General features: G+C 41.0%; 1 protein-coding gene and 1 pseudogene across 2 annotated transcripts in view; one reads left to right on the top strand and one right to left on the bottom strand.

The window, feature by feature from the left end:
- The window catches only part of LOC142442683 (bifunctional heparan sulfate N-deacetylase/N-sulfotransferase 3), a 235,732-nt gene that overhangs the window by 47,603 nt on the left and 160,404 nt on the right, over positions 1-27,725 (top strand). The window lies entirely within an intron of this gene.
- LOC142443067 (large ribosomal subunit protein uL10 pseudogene) lies at positions 1,438-27,695 on the bottom strand (annotated as a pseudogene).

The following is a 27,725-nucleotide window of genomic DNA, read 5'->3' as shown; positions in this document are numbered from 1 at the left end:
TCCCAAGCTTCAAAATTTATGAGCTAGATACTGTCAAGTATTTCTTGTCCTTTTTTCCTCTCTCTTTTCTTTAGAATAATGAAACCAAAGAAAGGTAGGTAGTTTTCCAAGGTGAAAAAGATACTCAGTGTCCTTGGAGCTGGGATTCAAGCCCAGAAATCACACTATTAATTATCTTTTAGAATAGCTTCCCAATTAGAATGTTGTCAGAAAGTCACAATAAGTTATTTTGGTACCTTTACTTGGCTTGAAGTCTTTGTCAGATGCTAGACCATTTCTATTTCTGCTTCTTTCAAGTCAGGTGACCTTTCTTTGCTTTCAGCCTGCAGGGTCTCCATCCTTTTTGTTTTTTCCCACTGCTTCTCGACTATCCAGAATAGCTAGACTAGCCAAAATCAATATTGTTTTTTCCTAATTAAATCTGTTTTTAGCACCAAGACTACATATCAGCTTCAGGCCCAGCCCACTGTAAATTCTAATTCAAGAAGCATTCATTTGTTCATTGATTCATTCAGTAAATATTTATGAGTCTCTACTATATACCAAAATTATCTAAATTTGGGCAGGATATACTCAAAGTCATACTTTTGCTCTTGTGGACATCCCTTAATTTCTTCAAGTTCAACTTGAATTTGTGTATGAACAACTGATCATCCCCTGACCTTGTTTTGATTGATAATATTATATTTGTTCATTGTTTCTTTCCACTAATATAGTTGACTTTGTTTCTGTATATTCTATCTAGTGATGTATATTGTTGAAACAAGGTATTTTCAATGAATAGGTTACTGGTCTTACACAATTCTGTCATCATATTCTCCATCATTTCTGTTATCAAGGCCATGTTTCCCAACTACTGATCTTTTTTCATTGTTCTAACTTTCAAATTCCAATCATTAGTAATTACTAATGCATATTAATTACATGTTTGATTAACTTTAGGCAGCATAAGTTGATTAAGGTCTTAAATTTCTTAACTTGTAGCATTAATAGCTTTTGATAAATTTAAATAACTATATTAACTGATACTCCTTGTAAGCATATGGATATTATCCTATCACGTATGCAGAACCTGTACTTAGACAAAGAGACAGGCACTCTAACCAAATAAAGGTTACAGCATAGTTTAATATATTAAAAAGATATGCCTTCGGGTTATAGCCTTTCCCCATGTTTTTTCTGTCTGTGTGCTGAGCGAATAATCTGTAAAGCTAAACTATACGAACAGACTGTGGCATCAAGATTTGAAGAGAACCCATTAACAACCTATCCGTATCAGAACCTTTCTTGTTGGAAACAAAGAAGAGTTTTACTTGCTATTCAAGGTCAACAGCTACAGCCTTCAGCTTGGATTCCAACCCCACGTAGAGAAGACAAAAACACTCACAACTAGTCCAGTAAGCGACCTCATGACAAAGGGAGAAGACATTGGCACTGTCAAGATTTCATTTCATTTGGATCCACAATCAATGGCCATGCGAGCAGCGGTCGAGCAATCAAATTGTCTATTACAGTGTTACACTGGGAAACATCTGCTAGAAAATAGCCCTGTAAAAATGTGTGAAAGAAAAGACGCTAATTTAGAGGCGGAGGTGCCTGAGGAATTTTAAATTACTTCATATGCCCGGGAGGGCGGAAGATCTTGAATGATCGTGTTGGTGGCGTATCTTGAATCTATTCGGAACTGCCAGGAGAAGAAGCAACGGTTTCTGGAAGGAGTCCTGCCAGAACTCGCCGCAGAACTGAGAATGCTGACAAATGTTCTCAGGGCGTTTCGGCATAGTAGCAGGAAGGACGAGTCCCGGGGAAGGACGTAACGCTTGGTGAAGTAGAGGGCCCACACAGGAGAGGAGGACACTCAGTCAGATTGTGTGACACGGTGACTGCAGCGAAGGAAGCTTGTGGGGGGTCGCCGAGGGCTCAGCAATGTGTCCATGTGATAAAACGCGCCCAGCCGATGGCTGTGAGTCAGGCACGATTCAAACGCACCGAACGAACGGCTGCGCGAAGGCTAGACCACAGACAGTCTGCAGTGAGCATCGCAGGCCCAGGGGTTCATTTCCCTGTGCTCCCGCGAGAGTGCACACGCAGCAGGTACCCCTGTAACGACCGGGACCGAGGGGCGTGGACAAGGAGAGAGGATGGCCGCGCCTCAGCAGACCCAGAGGGGTTTGGGCTGGGGTTATAGGCAGGCGCACGAACGCATCTGTGAGAAGATACCATGTGAGCAGAGCCTTAAAGAAGTGGGGATGGGAAGCCTGCAGATCTGGGTATCAGACAGAAAAACCGCCAGAGCATCGACCCCGAAGCAGCCACGTTCTTAGAAGTTGTAAGCTTCACAAGGCCTGTAGGTCGGAGCTGGTAGAGATGAATGAGTTGATGCCTAAGTCTCCTTGCCTCACTTCTGATTCATTCAGGAACGGGGTTTTGCCTAGAAAATAGGAGTCATTTCATGAAAAAACTTATGTCAAACATTTTTAATGTCTTCATACATTGACTTAGTGCTTCGTGGTGTGAAAAAGACTTCACAGAAACCTCACCTTTCTCCTCAAAACTCTCCGCCACTGAGTGATAGGTCTTATTTGATTGTCCCATCAATTAACAAAAGACCTGGAATATAGTAGGCGCCCAATAAATGCCTGTCGAACTGACGCATATCTGTATATATTAACTCTGTGATATGGTTTTCAATTTCCCAAATGTATTCTGCTCCTGGTTATTGAACCTCAATGACTGGATTTTACTGAGTGAAACCTCAGAGGGAGTAAATATGTTAGAACTAATATGTATGCCTCCACCCGAATATGTACACGTGTTTACTTATGATGACTTACACCATTTCTGCCTAACTCTTCCAAAAAGTTCTTTAGCATTTACCTTGCTGTCGGTTTCTGAAAAACATCCCCGTGCTGAACAGTGAATTTGAACTCCTGGTGACTTCACGTGTGACAGATGGAACAGCTCGTGGGGTTCCTTGGCTGTAGTCTTCATGAAAGCCTACTGCCAAACCTTTCATCTGCCCTGCACGTGGTTGGTCTCAAGAACCTGCCTTGAAGTTCGTAGTTGTCTACAAACTGCTTGTCACAGAGACCTCTTCGTTTCTCTGGACTCCTGGTTTTTCTTATCTAACTGGTTAAATTACTGTAATTCAGATGGCAGAGTTTCTTAGAGTTATTTGTGAAGTAGATCGAAATGAGAGCATGACTCTAAGAGGGACCATGGGACCCTTGCTTAAAGAGTAAATTCAACAATTTTGCTATTTGTTTCCTGTCAGCTGTGATTATCTCAAAGGCATTTTTGTTTATTTCTGTGTTTGCACTTAGATTCTTCTTTTATTTTTTGCGTTTAGATTCTAATGGGTTTATTTTGCTACCAACCTAATGCCTTGGTAGGCAAATTATCCACACATGCCTTTTCCTTAACTTTGGTAAGTTTAAAGAGAGTAAGTTAGCAAGAGAAAGAAAGAGAGCATTTCAGGCTGCCCAAAACAAAGCTGAAGTAGAATTATGAAGTTCTTTATCAGAGTAAATCTCAGCTAATGTATCTAAAGTATCCTCACTTTGTCTAGATTCTGTAGGGAAGCAAAATCAGTGACCCTTATATGCATATGTACAGGGCAAGAGATTTATATTAGGAAAAGGCTCGCATGGTTGTAGAAGTCTATGGGTCATACGTAAGCTGAAGGCTTCCCCTGACGCCTGTAGCCCCAGAGGATGGAAAACTGGAAGCAGTAAGACTACAGGCTGAATGAATGTAAGATTGGCCAAATGAATCCCAAGTCAGCAGCCTACTGATGCTTCCTGATCTGCCAGCCAATGGGACAAGAGGCCTACGAAGCAGTCGCTGGATCCAAATCCAGCCAAAGAAGTGAACTAGCTTCCACACACTGTCAATGTACACTAAGAGCAGGCCACACCCTGCAGGCAACCTCCCTCAATTATCTCATGGCTGTGACCAGATTTAGGAGGTCTCTTCTCCCACAACTGTGTGGCTGTTTCACAGCCCCTATCCATCATGGAGCCAAGCACGCTAAGATAAATCGTACCATGGGAGAATCCCGGCCCAGCCAAGTTAACCTAGCACCTAATTATCATACTCACGTGTACCCCTCACCAAAGAAAGAGTTTACAGTTTATGTGCAATGCCCACTGAGTACAGCATGATTATAAAGGCACCTTGTTATTCTCTCTCTGGGGAGAAATACCTCGGGCCTTGGCTTCACGCATGAAAGAATTCACATCGAAGACTGGATTGTGATCCAAGTGAGTTTTATGAAAGATAAGTTTCAGGTTTTACACAGGCACCTCAGGGTCCTTCACACCCACACGGGGAGTCCTGAGGCCAGAGGGGATGGCTGCACAGCCTCTTGGGAGCAGCTTGAGAAACAGAAGGGCCTCAAGGCTCTGAATTCTGCCTTTTCAAGTCCTCCGCTGGGAGGTGTGGTTGACGACCCTGGTCTTCCCCATTGGCTGAATTGAATTCACCTGGCCCAGGTGGGCCAATCCAGGTGTAGCAACCACCTAGGTGTACCACCCCTTCCTGGCCAGAAGCTTAAACCTCTGAGCATGCGCAATAGACACCGCAGTGCCTGTGCCTAACAACCTTTTCTGTGTTCCTTTGTCTAAGTATTGTTAGGTCATTGGTTTGTACTCTGCCTTGACTGCATGATTCTCTGTGTATGAAACCCAGAGTAGATAAACCTAGAGAGACAACCACTACATCAAGAGATTCAAAGGGACAGGACGGGGGAGGAAAGGGAGGGCTCACGAGTGCAAGGAATCCAGATCCTGGAAACGACTGTGCTGGGGGTTGTACAACCTTCACGAATGTGATTGAACTATCGAGATGTATGATATGTGATTTATTCGTGAAAATGTTTGAAAAATAAACCAATTTATAGATATAAATAAATGAATTAATATACAATTACAAATATAAACTATATATATATATAAATTCACCTTTTCTAAGGGTTACCACTAGCATGCCCTTTTCATGGCATCTGTCAACTCTATTAAAACAAAATTCCTCAGTCAAATGTCACTCTCCTCCCAGCTAGACGGGAATTATGGTGGCATGACCATTCTTTCAAGCACCCACCAAGGAGCTTTTGGTGCTGTATGCCAAGCATTCATCTGGGTAGCCTGGATGACACACAGCAAAGGATATCTACTCTCTCAGAAATCTAAATATGTGCTTTGTGATTAAAGAAAGACTAAAAGAATTATCTTGAATGAGGATAAGAGGGACAAAAAATAGTGCCACTCAAGTCAAGTTTAGCTCACAGTGACCCTGCCTTTCTCGGATTTGTGCTGCTGCTGATGGCCACCTCTTTCTCCCAAGGAGTTACTGCTGGGTTCAAGCCATCAAACTTTTGGTTGTCAAAGCAATGCTTAACTCTATCCGCCAACAGGAGTCCTAGCTACGGAAAGTGCAGATTTAAAAAGGAAACAACAATGTGCTAGACACAAGAGATGGATGTGTGGATTGTGATAAGAGCTGTACAAGACCTCAATAAAATGATTTTTTAAAGGAAAAATCGAAACTATTTTCTTAAGAGAACAAATTTAGAGTGTACTAGAAACAGCCTGAAGGCAAGTCTATCCAGAGGTGAGGAGATGATAAAGCCAAGACAAGGGCCAGATGATGGATGACTCTGAACTTCCACCTTCACTGTTTCCAACATTTAATGTCTGATTTGGTGCTGCCTGTGGGACATTTCCATCAAGCCATTTAAAGGGAGGCATCTAGCTGGAATAATCAGTAATTTTTATAATATCTCTTTAACAGTATTGGGTGTTAGGGGCTGGGGGTGAGGATGGGCCCAGAGACAATCCATTGAGCATGATAAAGGGACATGGAGTAGTTTAAAATTAGCAAAGATGTGCATGGGGGTTGTGTGCTTTTTATTAATTCTACCCCGATGTTGGTCGTATAATCTGAGAAGCTGGACTGTATAAAGAAGAACATGACATTGAGATTTATGAAACGCTCATTAGCAGCCTTTTATGAGTAGACACACATTACTTGCTGAAAACAAAAAGGGCTTGAAGCTCTTACTGAGGAAGCTCAAAGACTCTAACCTTTAGTATAGACCATCTCAAAGTAAAGAAAACAAAATTTTTCATCACTGGGCCAATAAGCAACAACTTAATAAGTAAGGAAAGTATTGAAATTGTCAAATATTTCTAAGAGCATGTGGCATTAGACAAATCTGCTGCAAATAACTCTTTTAAAAAGTTTAAAACAACCTGGTCACTTTGAGAACTAAAGTCTACTTGCCCCAAGTCATGATCATTTCTTTTTTCTTTTTTTGATTTAGCAAACAATTTTATTTTCTCACAGTTTAAGAACCTAGAAGTGCAAATTCAGAATGCCATTCTAGAAGAAAGCTTTGCTCAGTTCTCGAATGGCCTTCTTGTGTCTTTGGAATTCTGCTCTTGAGCAATCTTCATGTGGCTTGTTATCTCTGACCCACCAACTCTACTTCTTATCTTTCTTCTTTCATCTTTTCTTTTAAATCATTTTATTGGAGACTCTTACAACTCTTATCACAATTCATATATACATCCATTGTGTCAAACACATTTGTACATTTGTTGCCCTCATAATTCACAAAACATTTTCTTTCGACTTGAGCCCTTGGTATCAGCTCCTTATTTTCTCCCTCCTTCCCCGTTCCCACCTCTCTCAGGAACCCTTGATAATTTATAAATTATCATTACTTTGTCATGTCTTACACTGACTGACGTCTCCCTTCACTCACTTTTCTGTTGTCCATCCCCCAGGGAGAAGGTTATATGTAGATCCTTATAATTGGTGCCCCCTTTCTACCCCACCCTCCAGTATCACCACTCTCACTACTGGTCCTGAAGGGATCATCTGCCCTGGATTCCCTGTTTCCAGTTCCTATCTGTACCAGTGTACATCCTCTGGTCTAACCACATTTGTAAGGTAGAATTGGGATCATGATAGGGAGGGGCAGGGGGAGGGAAGGAAGCATTTAAGAACTAGAGGAAAATTGTATGTTTCATCATTGCTACATCACACCCTGACTGGCTCATCTCCTCTCTGCGACCTTTCTGTAAGTGGATGCCAGTTGCGTACAGATGGGCTTTGGGTCTCCACTCTGCTCTCCCCTCATTCACGATATGATTTTTTTGTTCTTTGATACCTGATCCCGTTGACACCTTATGATCAGACAGGCTGGTGTGCTTCTTCCATGTGGGCTTTGTTGCGTCTGAGCTAGATGGTCACTTGTTTACCTTCAAACTGTTCAGACCCCAGATGCTATATCTCTTGATAGCCGGGCACCATCACCTTTCTTTACCACATTTGATTATGCCCCCATCTGTCTTCAACATTCATATCAGGAAGGTGAGCACACAATGATATGATTTTTTTGTCCTTTGGTGTCTGATACCTGTTCCCGTCTACATCTTGTGATCACAATTTCAACCCTCCTCTATATCTAAAAACTGGATAATGAATCAGGAAGACTGAAGAAGAATGAATGCATTTGAATTGAGGAGTTGGGAGACAATATACCATGCCTGCCAGAAGAGCAAACAAATCTGCCTCAAATGCCCATATCCTCCTTTGACGCTGGCAGTACTTTGTCTCCCTGTCTTTGGACATGCTACCAGGTGGAACAAATCATAGGAGAAAGACATAAAGCTTATTAAAGTGAGGGTCATTGAAAAATAGGAATACCCTCTGTGAGCTGCATTGACATGGGACGCCCCAACCATAAAATTGTTTTTGTTGCTACTTCATCACTGTAATTTTGCTACTGTTATGAATTGGGCAACCCCTGTGAAAGGGTCGTTCAGCCCTCAAAGGGGTCTCAACCCAAAGGTTGAGAACCACCACTCTATGGATTTATCAACTCTAGGTATTCATGTAAATGTAATTATCCATGTAACCATTTGTTTGTGGCTTATTTTATTTGTGGCTCTTATATGCCATTGAGTCAGATCCAACTCATAATGACCATGTGCACCTCTGAAGAACCACTGCCCAGTGCTCATCATGGCTGCTGTGCTTCAGCCTGTTGCGCAGCGATGGGGTCAGTCCGTCTCCTCGAGTGCTATCCTCTCTTTCCCTGCCCCTCCACTGTACTAAACATGATGCCCTTCTCCAGGCACGGGTCTCTCCTGACAACCTGTCCAAAGTATGTAAACTGAAGTCTGGCCATCCTTGCAGAGATGATTAGTTTATTGTGCCAGCCTGGCCAATAAACACACGTGGGATTAATTGAGATAAATGGCTCAGTGAGCCTCGCCTTTCTTGTCTCTCGCTCTTTGATCATCAGACTAGTGTGCGGCTGCCTTGCTTGTTCTGTGCCTCAATTTGCAAGCTACACTACCTGTGGGACACCTAACCTGTGGACTGTGTCGCTGCAATTTGAGGTTCCTTTAAGACCTGTTTCGCCACACAATTGGAATTTACCTCTCTTGAGCTTGTGACTGACTGTTGGTGACTTGGCTGACTGTTGGTGACCTACCTTGCTGTTTGCTGCCTGTGCCAGGATAGCCTGAATCTCTCTCTACAGAGGACTACCTGGTGGCCCTCAAGATTGAAGGACTGCCAGTGTCTCACAACTGTCTAACACATTTAAATTGTACTGAGCCATTTGTACTGCTTTATAATTTAACTGTTTATTTCTTGTGTTACCTATCTATATAAATATAGATTTATATAATTACTAGCAATCTGGTTTTGTCTCTCTAGAGAACCCTGTCTAACACACTTGCCTTGGAGGGCCACTTTGGTCTCACTTCTTCAAAAACAGACTGGTTTGTTCTTTTAGCAGTTCAAAGTACTTTCAATATTCTTCTCCAGCACCACAATTTAAATGTAGCAATTCATTTTTATTCAATCCTTTTTCAGTTTCCAACTTTCACATTTGTATGAGGCGATGGAAAATACCATGGCTTCCTCAGGCACTTAGTCCTCAAAATAACATCATTGCTTTTCAATATTCCAATGAGGTCTTGTGCACAGATTTACCTAATACAACAAGTCTTTTGATCCATTGACTGCTTCTTCCATGAGCATTTATTGTGTATCCAATCCTTGACAACTTCAACTTTTTCTCCATTTCTCATGATCTTACATGCTGGTCCAATTGTGAGGATTTGGGTTTTCTTTACAGTGACTTGTAGTCCACACTGAAGGCTGCAGTCCTTGACCTTCATCACTAAGTGCTTCAATTGTTCCTCACTTTCAGCAAGAAAGGGTGTGTCAGCTGCATATCGCCGGTTCTTAATAAGCCCGCCTTCAGTCCCAGGTCTGCAATCTTCCTCCTATAATCAAACTTCTCTGATTATGGACTCAGCACACATTGAATCAGTGTGGTGAGAAGATGCGCTTTGTGCCGCACCTTTCCTGATTGTAAACCGTGCGCATACCCTGTTCTTTTCCCACGACTGCCTCTTGATCCACGTACAAGTTCTCCACAAGCACCAGGAAGTGTTCCAGAAGTCCCGTTCTTCTCGCGGTGGCCCGCGGTTACTTGCCTGACTGACTCTGAGGCTCACGCCTACAGGTTAGAGCAGTACCTCACTTCTCTGTAGAGAACTGTGTGCCATTGCCCTGTACATTTCACTGTATGTGTGTGCCACCCTGTGTTATCCTTTTATCTGTGAATGAGCATTGCGTTTATTTCTACTTCGTGGCTGTGGTGGGCGGCACCGCTGTGAACGCGGATGAGTGTCTGAGTACTGCTTTCAGTCATTCGGAGGATGCACCAGGGAATGGAACTGAAGGATTGTATAATAATTTGAATTAACATTTGGAGGAGCTCTTCAACTGTTTTTCATAGAAACTGCACCGTTTTACATGCTGAACACCCTCATATTCTTAAGATACCCTGGTTTTCACATACAGATTTCATCTGTAATCACTTCCCTCCCTGTAGCTTATCTTCCTTGGCTTGTGCTTGCTTACCCCAGGTGGTTGTTGTTGGACACCGGGGAGTTGCCTTCAGCACCTAGCAACCCCGTGCACAACAGGAAGAAGAGCCCCTGGATGCAGTCGCTGTCAGTCCATCTCGGTGAGGGCCTTCCTCTTTTCCCTCTGCTTTACCAAACATGATGTCCGTCTCCAGAGACTGGTCTCTCGTGACAACATGTCCAAAGTATATAAGATAAACTCTTGCCATGCTTGCCTGTAAGGCGCACTCTGGACCTTCTTCTTCCAGTACAGATTGGTTTGTCTTTTTAGCAGCCCTTGGTACTTTGAATATTCTTCTCCAGCACCACAATCCAAATGCATCAGTGCTAGTACGGCCTCCCTTATCAGTGCCTTACTTCCGCATGCACGTGATGCGATGGAGAACACCATGGCTTGGGTCAGGCGCATCTTAGTCCTCAGAGTGACATGGCTGCTCGTCAGTACTCTGAAGAGGTTGTGCAGCACAGTTTCCTAGGTTATCACACTTTTATCGTTAAGTGCAACTTGATTAACTGATTCTCGCAAGCCAGCTGAAAGGGCCTGTTATTAGAATAAGTAAAAAATAAAATTGAATAAAAGTTATTCATAAAAATGAATACGATGGAAGTCCTTTAGAATCTACAGTTCTATGTCATGCAGCTTCTAACGCTAACTCTTCCAACTGTGTTGGGGTCTGCTCCTTATTTATTCCATTTCTCTCCTCTGTAGTGTTTATGAGCTGAGAGTTCACAGTAACCGTTGCTTAGCTGGTTCCATCATAGAATGCTTACTGTGTACCAAGAATTGTACTAATCAGTGAGCATCAAAGACTTCGTATGATAAGGGAGAACAGACTCATGAAAGAATTAATTAGAAGCTACCTTGAACTATTTAAAATGAAAGACTAGGCCAGTCATAATTCTGTTATGGTGTCACAATATGTAAATCTTCAGGGGTGCTTTGGCCCCTGGTGCTGTGTGGAATTCCCGGTTTAGAGCCCAGGACTGTACATTGCAGTGGCCATTCCAGGTGATCTTCATTGGCATAGAAGTTTCCGAAGCACCAAAACAGAAAATGCTTTATTTTTGCACTCTTTAGAGTGTTTTGAAAATGTTTTCTAAATGGCTTTTTAATTAGGTTACATTGATATTATTCATTAAGATTGAAAATAATTTATAAAAATGAGACGAATGTTCCATAACATTCATTTTCAAGACATTTTGAGGATATTGCCCTGTGAGATCAATATAATTTATTTATGCCCTCATTCACCAAATATTCACTTGCCTCTTTCCTGTTCCTGTCATCATGCTGGAAATCGGAACTTAGAAATTAGCAATGAATTTAGAATTTATAAGTTAGCAATGAATAGCTCATGGAATTTACAAACTATCTTCATCCTGGTGATTTGTTTTCACTGTGTACGATGAAGATTTGGGAGAAGAGCACTAGAAAATACTTTTACCAGCTTCTTCCCCCTCCTTTTCCCCTAAGTATTAGCACTTTCCTTTCTGAAGCAGAAGAAATGTGCTGCTTAAGGGCTTTCCGTGCACCTCTGCGACTCCTCGTGGGAATCGAATTTGCTCTGCAGTAATGGCAAATGGGTGGAGATGCTTCATTCCCCTCATGGGGATCCTAAAATTGTGTTTCCTGTTTTGATTTGCTGCACAATGCAAGTATTTTAAATTAAATCTCATTTTTCTTAGGTTGTCCTTGGTTACTCTAGGTTGTTGTTGTTAGGTCCCATGGCGTCACCTCCGACCCATGCGATCCCATGCACAACAGAAGGAAACACTGCACGGCCTGCACCATCCACACCACGGTGCTCAAAGTATCCTCGTTGTTAACACGCAAACCACTTCTGCATGATTGAGTGAACTAGATGTAGCTACTAATTTCCTAAATGTGCTGCATTGGAAGAAACTGTGAATTACATTCTATTTAAGATAACATTAGTATTTTGACTGCTTAAGCATAAGCAGAAAATGTATAACATTTTCAGGCAAATATCACTAAGCTTCATCTCCTCCTTCACGCACCTCAATAGTGGTGAATTCCACTTCAACAAATGTTCTAACAAAACTATTCCTTGCCAGTATAATTTAGGGATTATGTATAATTTATGCTCTGGCTGAGTTGAAGTATGTCCCCATAATAATTCATGAATACTTTGTAATGCTCTTCTCTTTGGTATTCACATACACCTTTGGTTTACTCTGTTCTCACTACAAGAAAACAATAAAATTCATTATCATTCAGGTATGAAATGAAGAGTTCACTAAAATCACTTGGAAGGAAATACAAAGTCCCGTGAAAGTATAATTCAACTACTCGACGGATCTTCCTTTGCTTTAAAATACTTAAGAGATGATCAAGAGAAAACAAGAGCCCTTACAGTTGAGTTGAGTCTGACTCACAGTAATCCTGTAGCACCATAGCAGAACTCCTCAGAGGACATTCAAACTCCTGTCTTTAAAAACAGACTGCCACCTGTTTCTCTCAGAGTCACTGGTAGGATTGAGTCACCTCACTTTCAGTTACCAGTCAAGCACTTAAATACTGTACCACAGGGACTCTCTAGGTCAGTGGTTCTCAACCTTCCTAATTCTGCAACCCTTTAGTACAGTTCCTCATGTTGTGGTGACCCCCCCAACCATAACATTATTTTCGTTGTTACTTCATAACTGTAATTTTGCTGCTTGTTGTGAATCGGGCGGCCCCTGTGAAAAGGTCATTCAACCCCCAAAGGAGCCTCGACACACAGGATGAGAACCACTGATTGGTTCTGACTTATAGCAGCCCTTTGCACAAAAGGAAAAACACTTCCTGGTCCTGTTCCATCCTCACAATTGCTGATCCTTCTGAGCCCATAATTACAGCCAGTGTGTCAATTCACCTCGTCGAGAGTGGCATATCTCTCTGGACAGCATGTTCACAGGATGTGAGTCACAAACTCCTCCTCAAAGTGACATCCTTTCTCTCCCACACTTTAATGTGGTGAGTGCAGTGGCTTTACCCAATGCAGCAGCAACCTGATCCCGAAGCTGCTTCCAGGAGCACTGATGGTGAATTCGAACCAAACAAAATTTTTGATGACTTTTTTCTACCTTCCTTATGATGCTGTCTGTTGGTCCAGTTGTGACAAGTTTTGTTTATTTTGCTTTGTTTACATTGAATTGCAGCCTAGATGTAAAGCTTCACCCTTTGATTTTCTTCAAGGGCTTGAGGTCCCCCTTGCTTGCAGCAAACAAGGTGTCTGATCCGCATATCACCAGCGGAAACAAACCTTCCTCCCATCCAATCCACAGTCTTCCTCATATCATACAGCTTCTCGGATTATTTGCTCAGCATGAAGATTGATAATGTATGGTGAAAGAATACACACATCTTTTCTGATTTTAAAACACACAGTATTTCCTGTTTTGTTCAAACAGCTGCCTCTTGGTCTGTGCACAATTCTGCATGAACACAAGACGTGTTTTTAATTCCCATTATTCCCATGCTATGAGTCACAAAATGGAATGCCTTGGTGCAGTTAGTAAACATGTAAGTACTCGCCTTTCCGATATTCTCTGCTTTCAGTCAAGACCAATGAGATGTTAGCAGCGATAGCCCTTGTACTAGCTTCTGAATCTGCCTTGAATCTCTGGCAACTCCCTGTTGAAGTACTGCGACAGCCAGTTTTAAAATTGTCTCCAGCTAAATTTTACTTGATGTGATATTAGTGTTATTGTTTGAAAATGTCCACATTCTACTGGGTCACCTTTCTTTGGAATGGACACAAAATGGCTCTCTTACCATTGGTTTGTCAGGACTGGACTTCGTGAGTTTATATAGGTATGATCCTATCACAGGCAGCATTTGCACTTCAGGATAGACCTTGAAACGTTGAAATATTCTTTTTGACAGTAAACGGGCTGCCATTGCCCTTGGTGCCATTGCTGTGCCATCCATCTTTCCCGATCTAGTGAGCCATATAATTATCCCACTCAAATGGACACTGCCAGTTGATTTCTGCCTACTAATGCCTAGAATATTGAGCTTTATGTGTGTTACTTTATTCTTACCAATTTCCTTTGAACCTGGATTTATATTTCGCACATTCCACTCAGATTATTGAAGAATGCTTGCAGCTGTTTCTTCTTATTTTGCGCTGTGCCCTATCAGCAAAGGGAGGTTCTGAAGGCTTGACTCCGTCTGCATTATCCAGGAGTGTGGACTAGAGTTTGAAAGGTGGCTGTCTTCTTCAGGAGTATTTTGAGTGCCCTCTGACTTCAGGAGCTCCTCTTTGGCCCTATATCCGATACAGTTCTGCCGTTATGCACAAGGTTTCCAGTGGATACTCCCTGAGAAGTAGATAATCTGTTCCTTCTTCGTAGACTGTCCTTAGTGTGAAAGCTCCCCTGAAACCTCCTCCTCGTGGACGGTCCGGCTGACATTTGAAACACCAGCGGCACCGCTGCTGGCATCATCCATCATCGACAAACACAAGCCATGTGCCGAACTCACTCTCCAGTCGGTTGAACCAAAAACCTGTTCTGCTTAAGTCCATTCCAATTCTTACCAACCTTATAAAATAGAGTGGAATTGTCCTCTATGATTTCTGAACGTGTGACCTCTGTGGAAACCGTCTGCCACATTTTTCTCCCATGGAGTAGCTGTTGGGTTTGAACCACTGACGGCTGCACCACCAGCACTCCTTTGTAAGTAAGTGCTTAGGAATGCTTTGAGGACCTCATTCTCGTTTTCTTATTGAGTCCATACCAGACCTGTAAGCTATCGATTACTAGCTGTGTTTTACAGAAGAGACCACTATGATTTGGAAAGGCTCAGGAACTTGTCCGAGATTCCATAGCTACCAAACGGAAAAGTCAGAGTTCTAAGCCAATGCTTCCAGGTTTGCTGCTCATTCCATCACGCTATATTAGTGAGGCTGAGCTAAGAGTATAATGGATAGTCATGTAGTCTTCAGGGTGTACTAGCAGGGAGTAATAAAATCTCTATGCGATACATTGTGACGAACATGTTCCCAACATTATGGTGATTCCATAGGCTTCATGGAAACCAGAGGAAAACATACTACAAAGGGAGCTTTGGGGCTTTATATTTCAAGTTGGCAGGATAAACACAGTCTCTCCCTTCCCTTTTTATATGAGCACTTTAAATTTAGAATATGATCAACTAAGAACTAAGTCATTATTTGATCGTTAGGAATTTTTTAACGTTAGACAATGGAGGCTGTATCTCTACAGGTTTCTTGTCAAGTGAGTTTAAATACTCTTGCAGTTCAAGAATGAGGCCACCCACTAGTCTCTCCATGCATCCTGCATGTCTGACTTTTTAAAATGTACTGTAGTATATTATTTTGTTATAGTTGATAATATACATAGCTGGACATACAACGATTCAATAATTTCTGCATGTGCTACTGGTTACAATCTTTTCAGATGTACAACCATTCACAATCTCCCTCTCTGAAAATATACTCCCATTTACATAATTTACTGCCTCCTAGGCTTCCCATTAGGTAGTTCTTTAAAGTTCATAATGCTCAAGGCAGACATTCTTTATCAATTAGCCAGCACTCTGTTTGGTTTTAAAATTGACTCTGGGTATTTTTAGAGTGAGGTCTAGGGTTTATTCCCATTCCCAATTCCATTGTGTAGGCAGGTCAGCTAGGAAAGGAAACCCTGGCTTTATTGCTCATTGCTTCCCTCTACTGCTGTCTTTTCCCTAATGGTGCGAGATGCCTCAGCTCTAATAATCAGCCCAATTAATTAGTTCCAGCACATTTCATTGTTTTCCTATGTAGGGAACAAGTCTTATACAGAAAATTTTCATTTTTTTAACACCTCATCAAAGGAAGACCCAGTTGATCTTTACAGGACGTCAGTCCTTCTGCACCCTACAGTCCACCTCCACCGACGGGATGACTTTTCTTTAATACGGAGGCCAGTGAATAAACATGCTTTCGAGGCTAAGTATTTCTTGGTCAACTTATTCGTCCCCTGCCCCTCATATGGTGGGGTTTCAATTTCTGAGAGTCACAGACATTAAGGGACAGTGAAAAGAAAAGTAAACTTGAATGTCCTTCAGATGGCTTGGGTCACCAGGGTTCCGTCTGCCCATGGCAACAGTGTTCGGTTATAGCGCTTTATTGTTTCTGTGCACAGCAGGAGCAGTGAAGTTGGAAATCCAGAATCCCTGTTGAAGAAATTTCTTCAGCATATACTAGCATCGTGACCGTGGGAAAGTTACTTAAACTGTGTAAGTTGGGTCTAACTACATCAGAAAACGGTAATAGGGATCTCTGTTTTACTGGATGGAAAGCTCATAATTATTTGTCCAGTGCTTCCCACTTATGGTAGCTCTCTGCTTGTCCTTTATATTTTATGCTAGGATGTATGTGGTTGTTCAAGGAAGTATTAACGCTAAAATATCTGTACTGAAAAATAGTGTCTTTGCCTACTGTCGAAAATTCACATTCAACCCTAAATGCTCTTCTCCATCTTTAATTTGTCTTGCCAAACCCTTTTGTTCATTTTCAAAGGATGAAATAGGTCAAAGTATAATCTACCAAGCTCTGATAAGAAGGAACGTATTAACAGATGTTCCCTGAATGATGTCAGACATGAAATAAGCACTAATATGAATCCTCAGATAAAACTTTTCTGCAGTCACTTTTCATTTTTGCCGCATTGATTTACTCTAATTGATATATTCATTCTGCTGAAGAAACTTGGAGAAAATCCAAGATATATAAAAGTTCCCACTTGGCTTAGTTCTCACAGCTCCATTTCTTCAAATTAGATCCTTTCCTTCAGCAAGCCAATGCCAGCAAACGACATTTTCTCTTTACAGAAAGAAAGATTGAAACACCAAGAAGACTAGAGCCGCATGCAGGTTCAAATTTGCAAAGTAAATTTTGAAAATAGTCAAATCTTCATCTTAAGTTTTACTCGAAATGAAATTAAGTATAATTGTAACTGAATGTAGTTCTTTTTTAACATTTTGATAAGCATTTTCAAATTTGCTGCCAAATTATTTTGTTTGCTGAAGAACAAGCTGAAATATTTTCTGCTACAGAAATGGCTACATCATCACAGTATAAATATGCATGATACATTGAATGATATTTATAATAACCAAAAAGATAAACAACCTAAATATACAATAATAGGAGATAATGGCTAGATGAATTATATTTAAGATGAATGCCGTAGGAGAAAACTGATCCCATAATACATTAAATGAAAAAGGTAAGAGTCAAAACGCTCTTGGTCCCAGTCAACATAGCTCTAATTTATTTTTATAGCTCCAAGTCACATGCATGTATCTATATATATAGATAAACCTACTCACTGCCATAGAATCACTTTCAACTCATAGTCGCCGTACAGGCAAAATAGAACTGCTTCACCGGTTTTCTCTGGCTGTGCATCTTTATCCAAGCAGATTATCTCATTGTTTTCTCTTGGGACGGCTCGTACCCTCCAACCACCAATCTCTCCATCAGCAACCCAGTCTCTAGCAACGACCCCCCTAGGTCCTTCTCCCTGTGTGTGTGTGTGTGTGTGTATGTGTGTGTGTGCGTGTGTGCATAAATCCCGTCAATATTAACTTCTCCTGAAAGATGGATTCACTGGGAATTTAAGTGTTTTGTTTTATTTGTAAAAATAATCATTAATGCCTAGGATTATAAATTATGTTTTAGTTGGAAAACTTTAATAAAATCAGGAATTGTTTTTCAGTCACCATACAATTTTTGAATATAGACATGTATGTTCTTAAGCTTCTTGGATTGATTTGAGGAGATCTTTGTTTGAGGTATTAGCAAAGGTCATCATGATTACTTACCTCTTCCACCAACAAAGTACTCTAAGCCTCAGAGAGGATTTGCTTGTGCGGATTGTGTGTGACTTTCTGTATATCTTACGGGAATACTGATTTAGCTTATTGTGATTAAATTTTAGATGCGATGTACCTTTTTTAGAATGTTGCATGTAGATAATGAAGAATCCAATCATACTATACTGTTTTAGAACTATTTCATTCAAAAATAATAGTTTGCTTTAATTTTAATGAAATAATTCTGAATAAAACCATTCTAGTAATGAAGATTTTGGTAACAAGGACGAGAGCTCAGGATATTGCTGAGTGCTGGAGAGTCTTGCACACAATAGGTCATTGTTTAGGATAGTTTGAAAGGGTGGAAAAATGGATACGTATATAATATTGGTTTCCTAGATATCCCCAAAACATACTGCATACAAATGATTTTAAAAAATTACTAGCTTATTTTAAACTTAAATAACACATAAAACTAAATTTACCAAAACAACTTACATTTCCCTCTTCAAGGAACAGATATAATATTTGCATTAATATCTGTCCCCTGCTTCAGTATATCTTTTTGTACACACAGTATTGCTCAACCATTAACACTACTGGTTGCCAAAACATTTTTATCAACAACAGAAACAGAAAATATACCTCTTTCAGCATTAACTCCCCAACCACCATTCATCCCAGCTCAGGGGAATAAATCTTCTGTCTGACCCTAAACATGTGCCTATTGTAGATATTTCGTGTAAATGGAAGTATACTAAGTCACATACTAATTCTGTGTTTAACGATTTTAAGAATGACTGAACTCTTCTCCACAGAGGCTACGCCATTTTGTATTGTCACCAGCAATATGTGTGTCTAGTTCTCTGAATCCTGTCAGCACTTGTTTTTCCTTTCTTAAACGATAGCCATCCCAGGAGGTGGGAAAGGAGCCTTAGGAGCATAGTGGGTTACATGTTGGACTGTTCAGCGCACGGTCAGCAGTTTGAACCCATCAGATGCTCAGCAAAAGAAAGAAAGACTTTCAGGCCCCACAGAGATTTACCGTCTTGTAGACCCTCACACTCAAAAACTTCATCTTCAGACACATGCAGCACCGCCAATGATGCCAAATGCAAGAAGAAAGATCACAGACAAGTGGGTGGAAAGTCTTGTGGATCCAGTGGTGGTGGAAGCATCTCAGCATTGGTGTGGGTCTCCATGTGGCTCCTCCAGCTCCAGGGCTCTGGCTCTATCAGCAGAATAGCTCCAAGTGGCTTGTCAATAGGAATGTCTCCCAGGGAGAGTGTGTCTGGCCTCCAGCCAGCTATTCATCTCCTTAGTGCCTCCAAATGAGGTCATCAAGCCGCAACCTGATTGACAAGATGACTCCACCCCTTTTGAGGTTGATAAGAGATTATGTAACTTCCAGAGTCACCCAAAATAAATCCATTTCAGGGGAGCTTTTAGACTAAAGACCGTAATGAAGAAGAACTTGGCTCCTACTTCAGAGGAAAGAGCCACCGAAACCTTATGCATAGCTTCCAACCATTGTCAGTTACTGAAGGCATAATGAACGGAGGCAGAACACTCACAGAAATTGGCTAGAGGAGGAACCCCTAGGGTTGAAGGGCACTAGAAATGTGACTGAGGAAGACCGGATTTCACGAGTGGAGTCAACCATGCTGAGGTGAGTCAGTTAAAGCTTATGGGATGGGAGCCTTTGGAATCTTCATTTGCTGATAGGTTACATATCCCGGTAAGGAAAAACAACTACAGGTATCTGCTAATGATCCAAACTTGGAATGTACAATGTATGAGTCTAGGAAAATTGGAAGTGGTCAAAAATGAAATGGAACACATAAAGATCAATATCCTAGGCATGACTAAGTTAAAATGGACTGGCATTAGCTATTTTGAATCACAAAACCAAATTATTTATTATGCTGGGCATAACATAATCAAGAGGAATGGTGTGACCCCATTGTCACAAAGGACATTGCAAAATCAATTATGATGTATGATGCTGACTGTGATAGGACTCAACCAATCCCCCTTCAGGAGAATCCAATCAATACAACTATTATTACAATTTATGAACCCACCATAAAAGCTAATGATGAAGAAATTAAGGAATTCTACCCAGGACTTCAGTCAGAAATTGATCAAACATGCAATCGAGATGAATCAATAATTACTGGTGATTGGTTTGCAAAAGCTTGAAATAAAGACAAAGGAATAGAAGTTTTAAAAATATGGCCTTAGTGATGGAAACCAAACAGAATAGACTTTTACCAGATCAACTTCTTTATTGGAAATATCTTTTTGAGCAACACAAAAGGCAACGTGTGGTATAATCTGGTGTCAATTTGGAACTTGAGAGGATTAAGAGTGAAGGGGTGGAGTCTAATCTGTCTCTAGGGTCATAGCCAATGAGGCCTCTGTGTGGGCATCGCCTTCTCCTGAGGATTCTGCGAATTCCTGGATTTCTTCCTTGGAGGCAGGAGAGGCTCTCTGCTCACTCCCAGAGAGACACTCTACTGACAAGACACATGGCACTACCCTTCTGGATCCCACTTCCCCTGGGAACTGGAGTAGCCACATGGAGACCAATGCTAGTGCTGAGATGCTTACAATGCCACTGGATCTACAAGACTTCCCACCCACTGGCCTGTGATCATTCTACATTCAGCATCATTGGATGTGTTTTGTGAGTCAGAAGAGGACTTTATAGTTTGGTGTCGGACATATGGGCTAATATCGGGCTTAAGGACTTGATCTGGACTGGATTGGGATGTTTTCTCAATATTCAACTGCTCTTGTATGTAAAGCTCTTTCTTATACACATGAGTGTGTCTATAAATTTATTTCTCTGGTCTACCAGGACTAACACACAACTATTCACTTGGACTTCTCCAGATCGAATAGATATAATCAAATTGACTACATCTGTGGGAAGAGAAGCAAAATATCAGCAGCTAAAACAAGGCCAAGGCCTATATGTTGAACTGGTCATCACTTGCTTGTATGCAAGTTCAGGTTAAACTAAAGAAATCCAAACTAATCCATGAGAGCCAAATTACAATTTTGAGTCTATTCCTCCTGAATTTGAGAACATCTCAAGAGAAAATGTGACACTTTGAAAACTAATAATAGAAAACTTATGAACTCTAACAGGACATCAAGAATATTATTCATGAAGAAAGCTAAAGGTCATTAAAAAGACAAGAAAGAATAGATCAAACTAGATGTCAGAAGAGTCTCCGAAACTTGCTCTTAATTTTAGGGTAGCTAAGGCAAATGATGAAATAAAAAACCTGAATAGAAAATTTCAAAGGGCAACTCGAGAATATAAAGTAAACTATTATAATGAAATTATTATAAAAACCTAGGGTTAACAAAACCAAAGGGAAGATCATGCTCAACATATCTGAAACTGAAAGGTTCTATGGGTAAAAGACTTCAACTCGCTGCACCAAGACATGAATGCAGCACACCGGCATGAAGTAGGAAACCAAAAGAGAGGTTGGAGGCGTCGGCCCCAATTCCAACTAAATGGACAGCACCCCCTCCCCACAGAAGAATTCACTTCAGAGGACATCATTGTGGCTATAGCTCAGAGAGGGAGAGGCATGTCTGAAAAGAGCACAAAGGACCAAATGACAGGGGAGGAAGAGAGAATGGAGCACATTCTGGCCCACCCAAATCCTTAGGACAGTATTCCTGCTCAGAGCAGCCAATGCACACAGAGGATCACAGGGTCATCCCCGCTATAAGACATGACATCCCTAATTGACCCATAGCGATATAGGGTACAGCATTGGAGATATAGTGCAGGCGAAACACTAAGGGAGTGCAGCAGGACAGCAAGGGGAGCAAAGCAATGAAGTTCACAGGAAATTCCAAAATTAGACTTTGGGGCCAGAGCATAGCACCCCATCAGACTCCACCAGAAAACACTCCTAAATGTCAACAAAAGGACCTTGAACTATTTATAGACTTTTTTCCCGTTGGTTTTTGTGGTGGTTTTGTTTCTTTTGCTGCTTTGTTTTTCTCTGTCTTGGTTTTTGTGCATCTTATTATCTCTGCAGGTTTATCTAGATAAGATAGGTGGGATAAAAAATCTGGAGGAGAAAACAATGGGACTGATGGTTCCAGGGGGATATGGGAGAGGGGGAGGCAGGGGAAATCAATTTGGTGTTAATAAACCCAGGGACAAGGAAACAACAAGTGATCTAAAATCAATGGCAAGGAGGGTGTAGGAGGTCTGGTAGGACTTGATCAAGGGCAGTGCACCTGAGAGGAATTGCTGAAACCCAAATGAAGGCTGAGCATGACAGAGTGACAAGAGGAAAGTCAAAGGAGATAGAAGAAAGCACAAGGAGGCAAAGAGCAGTTATAGAGGTCTAAAGAGAGGCATGTACATGTGTAAATATATGTATATATGATGATGGAGAAGTAGATCTATTGTACACATATTTATAGGTTTAGTATTAGGTAGCAGATGGACATTGGGCCTCCACTCAAGTACACCCTCAACACAAGAATACTTCGTTCTATTAAACTGGCATTCCATGATGCTCACCTTCCCAACACGATCACTGAAGACAAAGCAGGTGTATAAGTAAATGTGGTGAAGAAAGTTATCAAAAGATATAGCATCTGGCGTCTTAAAGACTTGAAGACAAACGGTCATCTAGCTGAAAAGGAACAAAGCCTACATGGAAGAAGCACACCAGCATGTGTGATCATGAGGGGTTGATAGGATCAGGTATCAGACATCAAAGAACAAAAACATTATATCATTGTGACTGAGGGGGAGTGTGGAGTTGGGACCCAAAGCCCAGCTGTAGGCAATTGAACAACCCCTTACAGAAGGGTCACGGGGAGGAGATGAACCAATCAGGATGCAGTATCGCATTGATGAAACATACAACTTTTCTCTAGTTCTTTAATGCTTCCTGCCCCCACGATCATGATCCCAATTCTACCTTACAAATCAGGCTGGACCAGAGCATGTACATGGGTATAGAAAAGAGCTGGAAACACAGGGAATCCAGGATGGATAAACCCCTCAGGACCAATAGAGTAGTGATACTATGAGGGTAAGGGCAAGGTAGGGGGAGAAAAGGGGAAGTTATCACAATGACCTACATATAACCCTCTCCCTTGGGGACAGACAACAGTAAAGTAGGTGAAAGGAGACATTGGTCAGTGTAAGGCATGGAAAAATAATAATGATTTATAAATTATCAAGAGTTTGTGAGGGAGGGAGAGTGGAGGAGGGAGGGGAAACAATGAGAAGCTAATTCCAAGGGCTCAAGTAGAAAGAAATGTTTTGAAAATGATGATATGGCAACAAATGTACAATTGTCCTTGACACATGGATGCACTATGAATTGTGATAAGAGTTGTACTACCCCCAGCAAAATTATTTACAAAATAAATAAATGGGAAAGAAAGAAAAAGATTCTTGGCAAAATTTGAATGATATAAGTAAGGAGATAGACATATTGTTATACGTATGAGAATAAGTGAAAAATGATGTCTACCAAATGATTAAAAATACCTTTATTAAACAAAATTACCAAGAATACAGAGCTACTGTTTCTGATGTATCCTCAAATTATGTCTATACCTTCTTTGTCTATGTTTATAACCCTTCCATGAACAATTCTGGGCTCTTTGATTTCTGCCATGTAAATCTTAGGCATCCTCAAAGAACTTAAATAGTGTCCATTTTAATTTGAGTTCTGAGAACAAAATGAAATCTGAAGGGCTAAGATCATGGACATAGAAAGGTTACCTCCATAAGTCCATAAAATGAGTGATGATAAAGAGTTGCATACCTAATTGTAAAACCTTACCATTTGTCAGATATTTGAAATTTGACATTCAATGTTCTCTTCTACTTTTACACAATGGGAAGAATCTTTTACATTCACAGGTGTTTGTGGTAGTCACTGAGTCAAAAGTCTTCATCTGTACATGCCTCCCTCCCCCCAAAGACTGAGACCATGCACAGGATGGAGCGGGGCTTCCTCCGTCAATGACAAGAAAATTGGATTTAGTCACAGGCCCACTTTTACTTATGCAAAGGGGGAAAGAATCAACGGTGTAGAATAGAAAGTGTCCCTAATTTTAAATCAAGCAATTTGTATCATTAATCCAAGATAGAAAGTTAATTTTCACTGAGAACATTGATCCTTGTTGCTCCTCACTTGGTTTCTTCATGTATAACATAAGTATTCAGCACTTCTACAAATTCAACATTCATTGTTACTTTCTGCCTTGTTGAGACTAGCAGTCGACTGTGTGAGAGAGTGAGAGAGAGCGTGTGTGTATGAGTGTGAAAGGGAGTTGGGAGAAGGGGTGTGGGCGCAGTGAGTGGAAAGACAAGGATATGAATTTAAATAAGAATGAGAGAGAAAGGACGTTTATTAAATACTCATAGTATAGTAAATATTTTGTAGACTGTTGTAATGAAACTCTAAACAGTTTTACTTGTCAGAAGTAGGATTTAAAAAATCTTTTTTTTCAGAAGTAGACCTTAATTCCTTTATTTCATAGGTAACTAATAGAATTAGTTGTTTTGTTGTTGGCTAGTCAGAAAACAAATCCCACATTCTCATTTGGCTTCTCTGACTCCTTTTTCTTTTTTTTCTTCAACTTGTGCCGGGGCTGAAGCAACAGCAAGAGCAGCAGTAGAGATGGTGGCAACCACAGGGCATCAATAAAAATTACAGCCAAGAGGCATTATGTCTTCAGTGGCCACAGGTTGACAAACTCAAGACTCCCTTATACTTTTTGTTTATAGTATGGGGTGCTGAGGAAACAATTGGTTAGTCTGCTGAAATACATTGACAACATTGCCGATACCCTTCAGGAAGGGAGAATGAAAAATTTTCTTGATATCACTTGAGGGTTGTAGATGCTCTTATTTGTTTGTTTTGGTTTTTAAAAATCATTTTATTGGGGGCTCATACCATGCTTATCACAATCCATACATACATCCATTGTGTTAAGCACATTTGTACATTTGTTGCCATCATCATTCTCAAAATATTTTCATTCTACTTGAGCCCTTGCTATCAGCTCCTCATTTTCCCCCTCCCTCTCCCACCTCCCCTCCCTCACGAACCCTTGATAAATTATAAGTTATTATGATTTTGTCATGTCTTTCACTGTCTGACGTCTCTGTTAACCCACTTTTCTGTTGTCTGTCCCTCAGGGAGGAAGTCATATGTAGATCCTTGTGATCTGTTCCCCCTTTCTATCCCACCTTGCCTCCACCATCTAAGTATCACCACTCTCAGCACTGGTCCTGAAGGGATCATCTATCCTGTATTCCCTGTGTTTCCAGTTCCTATCTGTACCACTGTACATCCTCTGGTCTAGCCAGATTTGTAAGGTAGAATTGGGATCATGATAGTGGGGGGGGGGAGCATTAAAAACTGGAGTAAAGTGGTATGTTTCATCATTGCTACACTGCACCCTGATTGGCTCTTCTCCCCGCGACCCTTCTATAAAGGAATGTCCAGTTGTCTACAGATGGACTTTGGGTCCCACTCCACACCTCCCCTCATTTACAATGATACGATTTTTGATGCCTGATACCTGATCCCATCAACACCTCGTGATCACACAGGCTGGTGTGCTTCTTCCATGTGGGTTTTGTTGCTTCGTAACTATATGACCACTTGTTTATCTTCAAGCCTTTAAGACCCCAGACACTATCTCTTTTGATAGCCGGGCACCATCAGGTTTCTTCATCACATTTGCTTGTGCACCTGCTTTGTCTTCAGCGATTGTGTTGAGAAGGTGAGCATCATGGAATGCCAGTTTAGTAGAACAAAGTGTTCTTCCATTGAGGGTGTACTTGAGTGTAGACCCAATGTCCATCTGCTACCTTAATACGAAACCTATAAATATATGCACATAGATCTTGTTTCCCATCATCATATATAAAAATATTTACATATGTCCAGGCCTGTATTTAGAGCTCTATACATGCCTTTTGCCTCCTAGCTCTTTCCTCTATTTCCTTTTACTTTCCTCTTGTCCCAATATCATGCCCAGCCTCCATTTGGGTTTCAGTAATTCTCCTTGGTTACATTGCCCTTGCTCAAGCCCTACCAGGCCTCCTATAGCCTCCTCACCACCGATTTTAGATCACTTGTTGTTCCCTTGTCCCTGGATTTGTTAACACCCACTTCCTTTCTCCCACCTCCTCCTCTCCCATGTCACCCCAGAACCGTCGGTCCCGTTATTTTCTCCTCCAGATTGCTTATCCCACAGATGTTATCTAGTTAGATCTGGAGAGAAAATAATATGCATAAAAACAAGACAGAGCAAAAGAAAACAAAACAACAACAACAAAATCAATGACAAACAAAAAAGAAAAGCCTGTAAATAATTCAAAGTCTTGTTTGTTGACCTTTAGGCATGTTTTCCAGTGGAGTCTGATGGGGTGCCATGCCCTGGCCCCAAAGTCCATTTTTGGTACTCCCTTGGGACTTCCTTGCTCTGTGAATGCTGCTTTTGTCATGCACTTGATGGCTAATTGAATGGAAGGAGAAGAGGGAGATCTTCAGTTGGTTCATCAACATGGCTTTGCTGGCTCCCACTTCATCTCATCTTAAGCAAATACACATCACTCAGGATTTCAGAGATACTTCTGGTAGCCTGGAAAATTGAGGTCTTCCCAGGGCCTAACCCCATGTTCTAGGCTAACACAGTAACCTTACCTGGGCCAATGACACCAGTACAGGTAGCAGCTGACAACTTGTTGGGCAGCAGTATTCCCCTAATATCAGTAAGGTCTTCTTTGGTGAACACAAATCCCACAGCGTGAGGCAACAGTTTCTCCAGAACCGGGTTGGTGTTTTCCCAATGTTTTCCTATGGCCTTGTGGATTATAGTACCCTCATGAGCACCACAGCCTTCTCATGGAGAAACCTATGGATCTACTGCGCCTCATTGAGCCCAGGTGGTCTGTTCTTATGATAATGCGTTTTGGATATTCACCCAAAAGTTGAATAATCCCAAGAAAGCATTTGGAATTTTGTGTAGTGGTTACAAGTTGGGCTGTGATCTGCAAGGTTCACAGTTTGAAACCACTAGCCACTCCTAGGAGAAAGATAGGACTTTTTGAAATCGTGCATCTAAAGATTGATGTCTTATATTTGTTAGTCCAAAGATGTATCTGAGAAATAATCATTCATTTACTTCCATATATGTTCTTGTACACCAAAACCAAGCAAACAAAAGCCAAACACAATGCTGTTAAGAAGATGACTGACCCACTGCCATTAAAATGACTTTGGAAAACACAGAACAGAAAAGAAATGTTAAAATGAGGAGAAAGGGAGCCAAATAATATTATGTGATTATCTAATGATTTACACTATGTACGGAAGAAGATACTTTACATTATTGATCAATTTATGTGAATTGAAGTACAGAAAATAATTTTTAAAACTATTTGGTAAAATACATATATGTATGTATGTATGTATGTATGTATGTATGTATGTATGTATGTATTCTGACTCATAGCACCCCTATGTGATGGAGTAGGGTTCCCAGGCTATCATCTCAAGAAAGGCAACTGCCACATCTTTCTTCCCCAGAGTGGCCAGCAGCTGGGGGTCAAGCAGCCAAACTTTTTTTCTGTAATTTCTGAGTGCTTTAATGATTGAACCTGCTGGTTTCCTTAAGTTCTTATATAGCTTCATTTAAAGAAGTTTATTTGGATGCTTGGTGCTCTATCCCTCTAAGAAATAAAGATCAATCGATTTTAGATACTTAGGTCAATTTTCTTTCCATTCAACCTTTTCTCATTTTCGATGTTTTGGCAATTTCTTGCAGACAGCAATAAGTATGTATGTTTTAAATACTTTGTAGTCAGAAGGTGATAAACTACTTTTCATCGTTGAATTATCTGATGTATAAAAGAAAGG

The sequence above is a fragment of the Tenrec ecaudatus genome, chromosome 3, assembly GCF_050624435.1.
Source record: "Tenrec ecaudatus isolate mTenEca1 chromosome 3, mTenEca1.hap1, whole genome shotgun sequence".
NCBI lineage: Eukaryota > Metazoa > Chordata > Mammalia > Afrosoricida > Tenrecidae > Tenrec > Tenrec ecaudatus.
This window is presented reverse-complemented; position numbering and strand designations above follow the sequence as displayed.